We start from the raw sequence: 12,402 nt of genomic DNA, 5'->3' as shown, positions 1-12,402 counted from the left end.
GGTCGTTCGACGCCTTCGTCATCTTCCTGAGCGAGGAGTGCGCCGATGGCGACGTCACTGGAGGCTGTGTAAAGAATCAGAGCTCGTCCCTGCACTGGAGACCTCATGACGGCCGGTGACAATAATATTGTTGTATTTATGGAAAGCTTCTTGTTGAACAGCTGTCCAGGTGAAGCTTGCTCCTTTCTTCAGCAGAGGCGTGAACGAAGCAATAAGTTGAGCTAATCCAGGAATGAAGCGTCGAATATAATTTACCTTGCCCATAAAGCTCTGTAGTTCCTTCACGGTACATGGAGGAGGAATGGTGGTAATAGCTTTTGCCTTGTCGGGTTCGACTTTGATCCCTTCAGCCGTGACCAGGAATCCTAAGAATTTTCCGGAAGAAACTCCGAATGCGCACTTTAAAGGATTCATTTTTAATTTGTATTCTCTACACCTTTCGAACACCTATCTTAGAACTTCGAGATGAGATGCTCGAGTCTTCAATTTTACCACCACATCATCAACATAGTCTTCTACTTGCTTGTGCATCATGTCGTGGAATATGGCAGTCATGGTTCGTTGATAGGTGGAACCAACATTCTTTAATCCAAAGGGCATCACAGTGTAGTGAAAATTCCCAATGGGAGCACGGAACGCAGTCTTGTTGGCGTCATGTTCATACATCTTGATCTGGTTGTACCCATTATAGCCGTCCATGAATGAGAACATACCGTGACCGCTGGTTGCATCGACGAGCATGTCAATGTTGGGTAGAGGGAAATCATCCTTCGGACAACATTTATTCAAGTTCCTGAAGTCGACACAACATCTGATTTGACCATTTTTCTTCTTAACAGGTACCACATTTGCTTGCCACGTTGGATGAAGAATAGGTTTGATGAACCCTGCTGCCAACAGTTTCTGGATTTCGACCTTGATTTGCTCCTCGACTTCGTGTCTAAATTGTCTGTGCGGTTGTTTGACAGCTTTGGAACCAGGGACGATGTACAGGTGATGGGTGACGATTTTTTCATCCAGACCCGACATTTCTTCGTACGTCCAGGCGAAGACATCTTGATATTCTTTTAATAATCTCACCAGATCGGTCCGCTCCTATGGTGATATCGCTGAACTGATCAGAATTGGCCTTGGATCGTCTTCAGCCCCAATGTTGATTGTTTCAAGATCGTCAGTGGTAGAGTCTGTGCGTCCTGTAGTTGTTATGGGGCATCTTGGACTTCTTAAAGTGATTGCTCACTCTGACATGATTCTTCATGGTGGGGAGATTTTTCATCGTTCTCCCCGATTAATTGCTAATCTTTCCGTCGGCGATAAACTACTCTCCCTTCTACGTCTCGATCGGTCGTGAAGTTTGTCCCTGGAGTTGAGACTTGATCATTATGGCGTTTAGTCGGTGTAATAGGTGACTTGATCACTTTAGCAGCTGAGGATGACGGATCGTTATCAGCCTTCTCGATAGTCTTCCAGCTTGGAAGTGGAGTACTTTGAATCCTGCTTGGAGGTTCCAGGATGCCTTTTTGAGATTCAAGGAACTCAGTATCATAGACGGGAGCATAAGGAGATGATGAAGCCGGAATGAGAACGATCTTGTTGTCGAGCAGGGCCTTCATGCATTGATGGTATGTTGAAGGAACCACCTTATTATCATGGAGCCATGGGCGTCCCAGTATTATATGGTAGTCAGGTTCTTGCTCGATCACATGAAACTTCGCTTTCGATTGAATCGGCCCCACCCTCAAATCTATGTATGCATATCCATATGTATGGCTTTGACTTCCTTCAAATCCTGACATTAGGATGGGATAGCGAACGATTTTACCTTGTGGGAACCTGGCCATCCTGAGAGTCTTCATGGTGACAATGTTGGTAGAAGCACCGGTGTCAACAAGAGCTCTTCTAAATTCGGTGTCTTTGAAGAAACCAGTGATATACAATGCTCGATTGTGTCCTTCATCCGTCATGCGATCTTCTTCTCCAAAAGAGATGTTGTCGATCGAATGCTCAGGCACTAGGGAGACTTCTTCAACTGATGGTGTTGGTGGCGTTATTTCCACGCTGAATGTTATCTGGTTGAGTGCTGAAAATGTGTCTGTGCGCTGATCCCTGGAGAAGTGCAGGAGTTCACATAGATTTTCGATCAAATGTGTGACCTCTTGTTCCACCGGCTTCTCGTATGTGGTGAAGCTGTTGATTCGAGGGTCAGATGACGCTTCAGTCCCCGGTGTTGAGACTTCTGGAGCGGAGGTACCGCCTAACTTGGATGTTAATTTGATGAGAAAGTCGAGGATGTGGTTTATCGTCTCCTTCATAAGGTCCATGTTCCTGGTATGGACCTCTAGGATTTGAGCCAACTCTGCCAAAGTCGGGACCCCTCTGCCTTCCATGCCGCCAGGTGTAACATGAGGAATGTTGCCGTTTGAAATATTTTGATATGAATTAGTCCTAAGACCAACCATCTTGTGAGATTGTTATATTGCAACCGAGAGATTAATCTCCCACTGTGGTCGCCAATCTGTAGATGGGGAAAAACGATTTGCTGGTTTTTAAGAAATTGAGGAGACGACCGTACGGAGGAGACTCCTCGAACCGAGCGAAATGTTAAACCTCACACAGATGCACCGCTGCAAAGGGGGTGCTTTAGATTCGAGAGATCAATCTGTAGTACTCCGTCCTAAATCAAGACAATGACCGTTCCAGAGTAAATTCGGTCACAAAAGAGGATGGGTTGATCTGTAGGAGGGAAGCTGGGAAATGTGTGGAATCAATGGTTATCAAAGATTGTGGGTGTGTGAATTCCGAATATGATAAGCTCTAAATGATTGAAATTGCTCAATTGAGAGTAGTTGCTCAATTGATGATCTCATGTTGTCGATGAGACGTGAGATTGATGATACTGATGATGCTTCAATCATGATTCAGAGACTTATTTATATTGCTGGAATTGTAGACACCATGATTCCATGAAGTGTGACAGTTGATGGAATTAAGGAGTGGGGAAGTGGAGATCGTGTTTGAAACCAGTTGCTCAACGTGTGGAGACTTGGTCGATTTTCCATCCACTACCTCATGAATTCCTTCAACTGATTGCACGACTTGCTCACATTCTATCGTGTGTTTGAACACATGTGCCGTAGACCGCCAAACCAAAACCCTAAATGATATCCCCACAAGTGACACGATTGACGTCTCGTGGTTTGTTAGTCAATTGATGACTTCGTGGTTTGATGGGATGATGAGTCCATGTAGTCGTTGAGTTGAACATGATGTTCTGAAACTCATGAATTGAACATGTCATGAGACAGAGGTATAGTTCTTACGATGAAGTGAGCAAGTATTGCTCATTCGATGGATCGTTGAATATTGATTGTTGAACCAATATTGAGCAAATATTCCTCATCTGAGCAAGTGCTGCTCATGTGATGAATTGTTGAATATTTGATCGTCTGAGCATGTGTTGCTCGTCTGATGGATTATTAGCAGCGTACCAAAAATATTAATTAGAATACTGGTTGTTGAACCGAGTATAATTAATGAAATTAATGACCGTATAGGCCGTCGTAAAATTATTAAGGTTGGAATCTGGAATGATGATCCTTGGATTCAGAAACCCTAATTTGATCAATTGATGATCAATTCATGGTTGTCAGAATTTCAACCATGGGACGAAGGAGGGAGCGACTACGTGGGACCGTGGATCAACCATGTAGTGTCCATCTGCTCACGTGAGCAAATACAAAGAACTCCTGAAGAGTTGACGATTTGTTGGTGGAAGAATGATTAAATGTTGGTTTAATCATTTATTCGAAAAAATGCTCGTCTGAGCCTTAGATGAGAAAATCTAATTAATTATGACGAGGCGAGGGACCGACCATGGAGTCATGAAACCAGCCCTGGGTTATCCCGTGACCGCCTGACGATCACTTCATGAAAATCCAAAGTGTTTGGGAAAGTTTTGGACCTAATACGAGCAATTGTGCAAATTAGGTCAAAACTGTGAAAATTGACGGGACCGGCTTCCGTGAGCCAAAGAGACAATCTTGGTCGGTCAAGATAGCGTGCTCGTGTCCCCAAGGCGTCCGCATCTCATTCCTGAGAATTTTGATATTTTCTGACGTGCAATTGAGCATCCATTCGAGAAAATATGCCAAAATTAGGGTTTCGGCGAAACTGAGGAAAAACACCATGAGATGATGAAAAATAATTATAAAATAAAGAATGAGGAGGCGTGGGACCGCCGTGGTCAAGGCATGGTCGGCCGGTCTTGACCACGGTCCCGTGGTGCCTTTTCCTTAATTTTATAATATTTTGATGATTTTATGAAAAATTCATGAATTTTGAGAAATTTGATGAATTTTGGGAGTTTCCATGAATTGAAGGAGTTTTCATGAGTTCAAGGAAACAAAAGATATTAAAATAATAAAACAAGGGTGTGTGGGACCGGCTAGGTAATGGCCGGACGGCCAGGGCCTGGTCCCACAAGTTTCCCTAATTTTATAATGATTTTATGAAAAATTCATGAATTTTGAGAAATTTGATGAATTTAGGGAGTTTCCATGAACTGAAGGAGTTTTCATGAGTTCAGGGAAGCAAAAAATATTAAAATAACAAAAAAGGGGCGTGTGGGACCGTGGAGGCATGGATGGCCGGCTTGGGCCTGGTCCCACGAGTTTTCATAATTTTTTAATATTTCTTAGATATTTTTGATGATTTGAGGGATTTTTTCCTAATTTGAGAGAAATACCATGAAATCAAGGAATTTGATGAATTCAAGGAAATCTAATAATAAAATAATAAAACAAAGGGGCGTGTGGGACCGGCTAGGGCATGGCCGGCCGGCCAAGGCCCGGTCCCACAAGTTTTCATAATTTTTATTATTTTATTATTATTTGATGATTTGTGCAAAAATACCATAATCAAGGAGTTTTTTCATGAAATTAGATAAATAATAATAATAATAATAAGGAACCGCGGGTGTGGGGCCGGTTGGGACTAAGGCATGGCCGGTTGGCCAATGGTCACGCCCCACACTCCTTTCCTTAATTTTATATTATTTTTTATGAATTTATGGAAGTACCATGAAACCGAGGAGTTTCCTCGAGACGAAGGAGATTTGATAAAACGAGAGGATTTTCATCAAATCATGGAAAATAATAAAAATGCATTAAAAATATAAAACTGGTGTGGGATTGACCACGACATGGTCGGACGGTCGTGTGTCCGTGCTCCCAGCACCCTGGTTAATATTTTTAATTATTTATTATTTTCTTCTCTATTTTGCATAGGTTCATCGTTTCGTTGTATTTTTGAAATACTGGTTCGTGCGGTGACTGTTAGTGTATCATCGTTGAATACACCTTCACCATTTGAATCAGGGCTTACTTAGAGGTAACTCAGACACCCGGTTGTTGATTATTTATTACTAATTGTGGAATTCAATGGAGAATAATTCACAAGACTAAGTAATAAGATGTTTATTATTAATTCATAGGATCAGCTGAGGATTCGACTGAGGCTTCAGAATAATAAAGTGAGCATTACCATTCCATGGGATCGTGATTCGACCATAAAATCGGATTAATTAAGGTTTATCTATTACCATTTATGAGACCAGTTGTGGATTCGATCATGAAATCGGAGTAATGAGATAATATAGTTATTGCTATTCTATGAGATCAAGCTGTGGATTCGATCATAGAATCAGAACAATTGTTATTGTCATTCCAGGGGACCAGTCGCGGATTCGACCATGGAATAGGAGCAATTGTTATTGCCATTCCGTGGGACCAGTCGTGGATTCGACCATGGAATAGGAGCAATAACAGATTATTCTGGGAATTCAGTAGTGAATGTCACGGCAGAATCAATCTTAATTAGGAATAATTAACTTTGTAGCTATGTACTAGCAGAGCAAGCTGTCTAGGAGCATTAATTATCCCGATATGAGCTTGTCGGTAAGTCATATCCTTTATATAGTCAGGGTAAACTCGTTGTTTGTTCCTGAAGATGTTATCGCTCTATACTAGCAAAGAAAGCTGTCCAGGAGCTGTCCATCTCGTGATGCTATATAGAAGTAATCACTGAAAGTATTCAGTATTCATGAGATATGTCGTTGTCCAGTCGTGAGACTACATATCTACATGTACACTGAGAGAAAGTACTCTTTGTTGAGAATTCAATGAGAGACTCGTGTCTCGATACTCGCATACGATTGCTGAATCAGAGTTTCGTATAATTATGAGTTTACGAATTTAGCTTTTGTCGAAAATCCACCATCTGCAGTTACCCATAAGGCTCGCTGGTAGGCTAGCACGACAACCTGTTCAATTAATGTATTAGTAATATATTGTTGGAGCTTAGCTTGTTAGGCTGGCGTAATATTGTAGGAATTAACATGGAAGGTAGAGTTAGCTTAGCTTGCCCCCTTGTGACACAATCTTCTCAGCCCCCATCTGCTTCGGCTCCCTTGGCTAGGTTACCCATAAGACTCGCTGGTAGGCTAGCACGACAATCTGTTCAATTTATGTAGTAGTATACTATTGTTGGAGCTTAGCTTGTTAGGCTTCCAACTAATTAATGTAACACTCTTTATTTAATAATAAAAAATTTATAATAATAATAATAATCTTGAAACATGCTCAAGATTATCTAATGGTGATACCTATAGATGGTTTGAACCAAATTCTTGGTCATAGACAGTTTCGAAAGTGTGCTTTGTTATCGATTTGGCATTCCTTTTTTTCCAGAAAATAGTTGTTGTACTATTTGCAAGAGGGATATGGACATTTTTGGGGACCATGCACTACACTGTGCCAGTGAAATTGGTGTGAAATTCAGACACAATTTTATACGTGATGTTTTGGTAAACATTTACTTCAGGGATAGTGTTTCAGTTGGAAAGGAAGTGGCTCTTGGACTTCGATCAGATGGGAATACCACCTTGCTACCGGCTGACTTGTTGGTTTATAATTGGGAGAATGGGAAGGACACATGCTTAAATGTTACCGGCGTCTCTCCTTTCACGAGTGACATTCACACCTTCATCCCGGGTCTAGCAATTGCTAAAGCAGTTTTACGCAAGCGAAATAAGTATTTAGCCGTTTGTGAAACTCATGGTTATTGTTTTGGAGTTTTAGCATTCACTACCTTAGGAGAACTAGGTGATGATTTGGTGGCTTTCGTGAATAGATTAAAGAATTGTATTGCTAACAACAACGCCAATTGTGATGCCGGTTACTTTTTATTTCATAGGTTGGGATTGGCTATTCAAAAAGGTGTAGGAGCCCAGCTTGTTGCTAGGTTGCCCTCCATCGATTTTGTACCTTGTATTTGATTATTTTGATAATAATTATAATAATAACTACATAATAATAATAATAATAATCTCAGCCCCCCCTCCCGCCGTTTCGGCTCCCTTGGCTAGGTTACCCATGAGGTTCGCTGGTAGATTAGCACAACAACCTGTTCAATTAATGTAATAGTATGTCGTTGGAGCTTAGCTTGTTAGGCTTCCAAGTAGTTTCATGTAATAATATCCATCCAATAATATAATAAAATAATAATAATAATAATAATAATAATAATAATAAAGCGGGCACCTAGCTCAGCTGGTCATCCCCGTTTCCCAAAGTTTCATCCGCTCCTGGAGGTCCCAGGTTCGAGCCCCCAATGACGTAATATTGCAGGAATTAGCATGGAAGGTAGAGTTAGTTTGTCCCCTTCCTTGCCCATGAGGCTCGCTGGTAGGCTAGCACATCAACCTGTCCACTTAATGTAAGCATGGAAGGTAGAGTTAGTTTGCCCCCTTGTGACGCAATCTCACCCCCATCCGCCGTTTCGGCTCCCTTGGCTAGATTATCCATGAGGCTCGCTGGTAGGGTAGCACAACAACCTGTTCTATTAATGTAGTAGTACGTTGTTGGAGCTTAGCTTGTTAGGCTTCCAACTAGTCAATGTAATACTCTTTATCCAATAATAATAATAAAATAATAATAATAATAATAATAATAATCTCGCTCTCTAGACTCTCACCGTCTAAAACCCTCCTTATTCCAGGCTCCCCCAATAAACAAACCCTCCTTAGACTTTTCAATATCGAGAAACCATCTCTTCTCTCCTCTAATAACTTCTCCTCCCATGGAGAAATATCTAAGATTTCGACCAAATTGCGCACCAAAATCAACATCTCAACGGAAAATGGAGGAAGTATTAGAAGAAGAAATCACTGCTTCAAAGCTCAATCAAGTAAGTACCCCCACTCTCTTAATTTCTAATTTCAGTTAAGGTTTTACAACTCGGTCATTTCAACTCACTGAGTTAGACTCGGTTGATTGTGTTTCTTCCAGGTCCTACTAAAGTGAATAGTGTAGCTAGTACTGTTGAAATTGAACAAAGTGAGGTAGAAGTAGCTGAAGGGTATACAATTACTCAGTTCTGTGATAAAAATATTGATGTGTTCTTCAAATGAGAAGCCACAGACAAAAGATTGGAGGAAGTTGTTGGTGTTTAGAGAGGAATGGAAAAGGTATAGTGAGAAATTCTACAAGCAATGTAAGGCACGGGCGGATGCCGAGAACGATAATGGTATGAAACAGAAGTTGGTGCTGTTGGGGAGGAAAGTGAAGAAGGTAATTATGATATTGACATGTGTTTGCATTTGGTTTGTCAATTTATCTGTTTTGGTTCTTGAGGAATTGAATGTGTTGTAGTTTTGAATTGTAGATTGATGATGAAATAGAAAGACATAGTGAGCTACTCAAAGAGATAGAGCAAAGCCCAACAGATATCAATGCAGTTGTGGCTAAGCGGCGTAATGAGGAGTTTTTCCGCCATCTTAGTCTACTGTCGGAGACTTACGATAGCTTGGATGACCGTGACGGTAAACAAATGCTTGATCTTGTGCACTTAAGTTTTACTCACTGATTGGTTTTGTATAGACAATGATGCATTCATACTTTAGTTGAGCTTGTGCAAGTACTTAGCAATCTTGTAGCTAGTACAACAGTCTTGGAGCATATACACATGGCACCTTAAGAAACCTTTTGTTATTGTTGACTGTTCTGTAAACATTGATTAGTTCGTAATCTGAAATAAGGTGAAGTGAGCAAGAGGTATTGTAATGCCTAATACGAAAAGACTCTTGGAACACTATTTTAGATGGAGAATTATGGGCATGGAGCATTCATTCTATAGTTAAGCTTATGGAAGTACGTAATTAACAATCTTGTAAATGGTACCGAAATGTTGGTGCTCGTATTGGAGGGTTTGACTGTCTTGCTCAGAGATTAGCAGTAACTAGCAAGTCATGTTAATAGGATTAGTGAATGTTTAAGAAAATATTGTGAGTAGGAAGGTTTTTGTAATCTGATGAACTCTTAGGATTCTTTTTTAGCTAAGGTATTAGGAATCTGTTTTGCATTTCGTTTTTCACTTCTGTGAAACTCAAACTGGGTAGACTGAAGTTTTGCAAACTCTGTGCCAACTTATGGACAAATTTATCTTGTGTGTACAGCGATATCCAGGCTTGGAGCTAGATGCTTTCCAATCCGTGTGTATGATAACAGGTTGAAAATGCGGAGACACTAGATGTTGCTCAAGCTAAATTTGATGATATACTCAACTCTCCCTCACTAGATGCAGCATGCGAGAAGATCAAAAGTCTAGGGAAGGCAAAAGAGCTTGATTCCTCGTTGATCTTGTTGATTAATAGTGCTTGGGGTGCGGCAAAGGAATCCACGACCATGAAGAATGAGGTAGACCCAATCACTCAAACACTATAAATAATTTCATTTCATTTATTAAGAATGCGCATCTTGGTTGTACATGGGTACAACTGATTCGTGATACATTAATAGGTTGTGCAAATCTCCCTTGTAGCTAAATATTTATATCATATCTCTGACTTATAAAGATTGCACTCTGAACATACACGAATTTAGATTATCAGAATTTTAGCAGTGTGCAAGCAAGCATTTTTGTTAATTGCTGAATGCCTGAACCCGGATGTTCTGAAACTGAAATTTGGCAATACACTTGTCATATTGTAACATGTCCTATTGACGTGTTTATCACCTTTAAAATGGACTCATATCCCTGAACTTTTCCAATTGTCTTAGCAATAGTTAGACCTCCAGGGTGATACTGTCATCTTCCACCTGCATGTAATTTTTGAGGTTTGGCTTTAAACAGACCAAAAGTTTGGCTTCATCGTTGCTCTATTTCAAGCTTAAGCTTCTTGTATATTGTATATCTTACATGGTTTATATGGGTCAGTCCGTGTTTAGCTTAAAGCCAGCAACTTACTTGCAGGACAAAGACATAATGTATCACCTATATAAAGCCACAAAAAGCAGCCTTAGGAGCATTGCACCGAAGGAGATAAAGCTACTCAAAGATCTGTTAAATATAACATATCCAGAAGAAAGGTTCTCAGCATTGGCTACTGCCTTCTCTCCAGGGGATGAAAAAGTAGCCAAGGACCCCCAATGCCCTGTACACATACGGAGTTCCTCTTTCACAACTTCTGAACAACCTTTTTGTTGTTTTGTTTTTCAGTAACAACTTAAAGAGTTTTATTTTGTCTAATTCTTTTTTGCTGAGCCGAAATATGGGGCTTCTTTGTATGCTAACATCTTTGTTGTTTCTCTTTGTTTATTATGATTTTCTCTGGCTCAGTACGCCAAAGGAGCTGTACAATCAAGATCATGCTCGACGCATACCATCTGAACAAAGAAGAATCTGAAATCAGGGAAGCAAGGCAACTGACTTTACCCATTGTGATGCAAAGGCTTTTCATACTGAAGGAAACGATAGAAGAAGAGTATTTGCAACAAAATACTGCGGCAGAAGATTCCACACTGAAAGAACTATGAGGTGCTGGTCTTTTATCTCATTTTTCGAACATGAAAGTAGCATGCAGAGTTCTACTGGAGAACGATTTTACTCGGTAGTAAAATATGACCATTTAAGGTGAAGTTCATCAACGAAACACACAAAAGCACTTTTGTTGTAAGGTGAAAGAAGGCTTGCAGTCATCGGTCCAGCTGGTTTGTCATTGTAATATGGTGCCACATGAAGGTCATTTTAGACGCAATCAGGTTACTTATAAGCTTGACTGCTAGTAACAGAACAGCAAGCTTCAGTATCGTGTTAGAAGGTAATCTTCTCTCAAAAGAGTACTCGGTTTTGCCAAATAATAGGCAGGATTGGTAACCGAAAGAACTGTCGACGAGGTAGTTGTCCATGAAGAGTGAAAAATTGGGACAATGTGAATTCAAATCATTCATGACTATAAAATGGATGTTTTTGTAGAGACTCTTTTTTGTGCTATGAACTGGGCACTTGTATTGATGTAACTCGAGGCTTAACTCGATGAACTTGAACCAGTCTTCTACTTATAATCCTCCACATGGTCTCCTTTTGGTTAACTAACACTAGCTAAAGATAGGAAAAACACTTCCACCAGACAGGCCAGTGGTCCATCGACAGGCATCTAAACAGACCACTACTGATAATTTGTTTGATGTGCCTAATTGGGTGTTCCTTTAATTAAATGTTGTTTTTATCTCCAGGTCCAATGTTTCTATCTTCTGTTTTGGAACTTGCAACGCAACGTGAAGGTACTTAGAAGCTACGTATATACTACCTTCGTTTCTGGAAAAAAGATATTTTCATTTTCTTCAGTTTAGCCTAAAAATAGGCCAAATTGAAAAAATGAAAGCATCTCTTTTCGAGAAACGGAGGAGTATAAGATAATAAGAAGATAGATGTCACTACAAGAAAAGTCACTTTTAGTGGTAAAATACTGTGTCACTAAAACCAGTTTCTTCTTTGCAAAAAGAATTCAGTGGCACAAAAAGTTTCATCACCTATAGTGAGTCGTTGAAAGTAATTTGTGACGTCCTTACGAAATTGTCACCGAATTATTTTTATTAGTGACATAAGTCTTTTTGCCACCAAAACTATCTTTTCGTGAGCAAATAAAATTGCCACTGTTCACTAATTTTGTGATGAAGAATTTTGTCACTCTAGGTATTTTTGGTGAGGAAACTATTTTATCACTTAAAATAGTTTTAGCAGCAAAATTTGTTTGCCTCGGAATAAATTTATAGTAGGAAAACAAATTCGTCACATAAAATAGTTTTAGCATCAAAATTTATTCGTCTCAAAATATATTTATAGCGAAGAAACAAATTCGTCACATAAAATAGTTTTAGCAGCGAATTTTCTTCGTCTCAAAATATACTTTTAGTGAAGAAACAAATTCGCCACATAGACAGTTTTAGCCGCGAAATTTATTCGTCTCCAAAAAAATTATTGTTTAGCAGCGAAATAATTTTCGTCTCGGAATAAAAAATCAACAGCAAAATCAAGTTGTCTCTAAAACCATGTATAATGACCAAT

General features: G+C 39.9%; 1 pseudogene; it reads left to right on the top strand.

The window, feature by feature from the left end:
* The first annotated feature begins 6,778 nt into the window (after window positions 1–6,778).
* LOC113312283 lies at window positions 6,779–11,495 on the top strand (annotated as a pseudogene).
* The last annotated feature ends 907 nt before the right edge of the window (window positions 11,496–12,402 follow it).

This window comes from Papaver somniferum, chromosome 9, assembly GCF_003573695.1.
Source record: "Papaver somniferum cultivar HN1 chromosome 9, ASM357369v1, whole genome shotgun sequence".
Lineage (NCBI taxonomy): Eukaryota > Viridiplantae > Streptophyta > Magnoliopsida > Ranunculales > Papaveraceae > Papaver > Papaver somniferum.
Note: the sequence above shows the minus strand (reverse complement) of the source record. Positions and strands in the feature narration are given on the sequence as shown.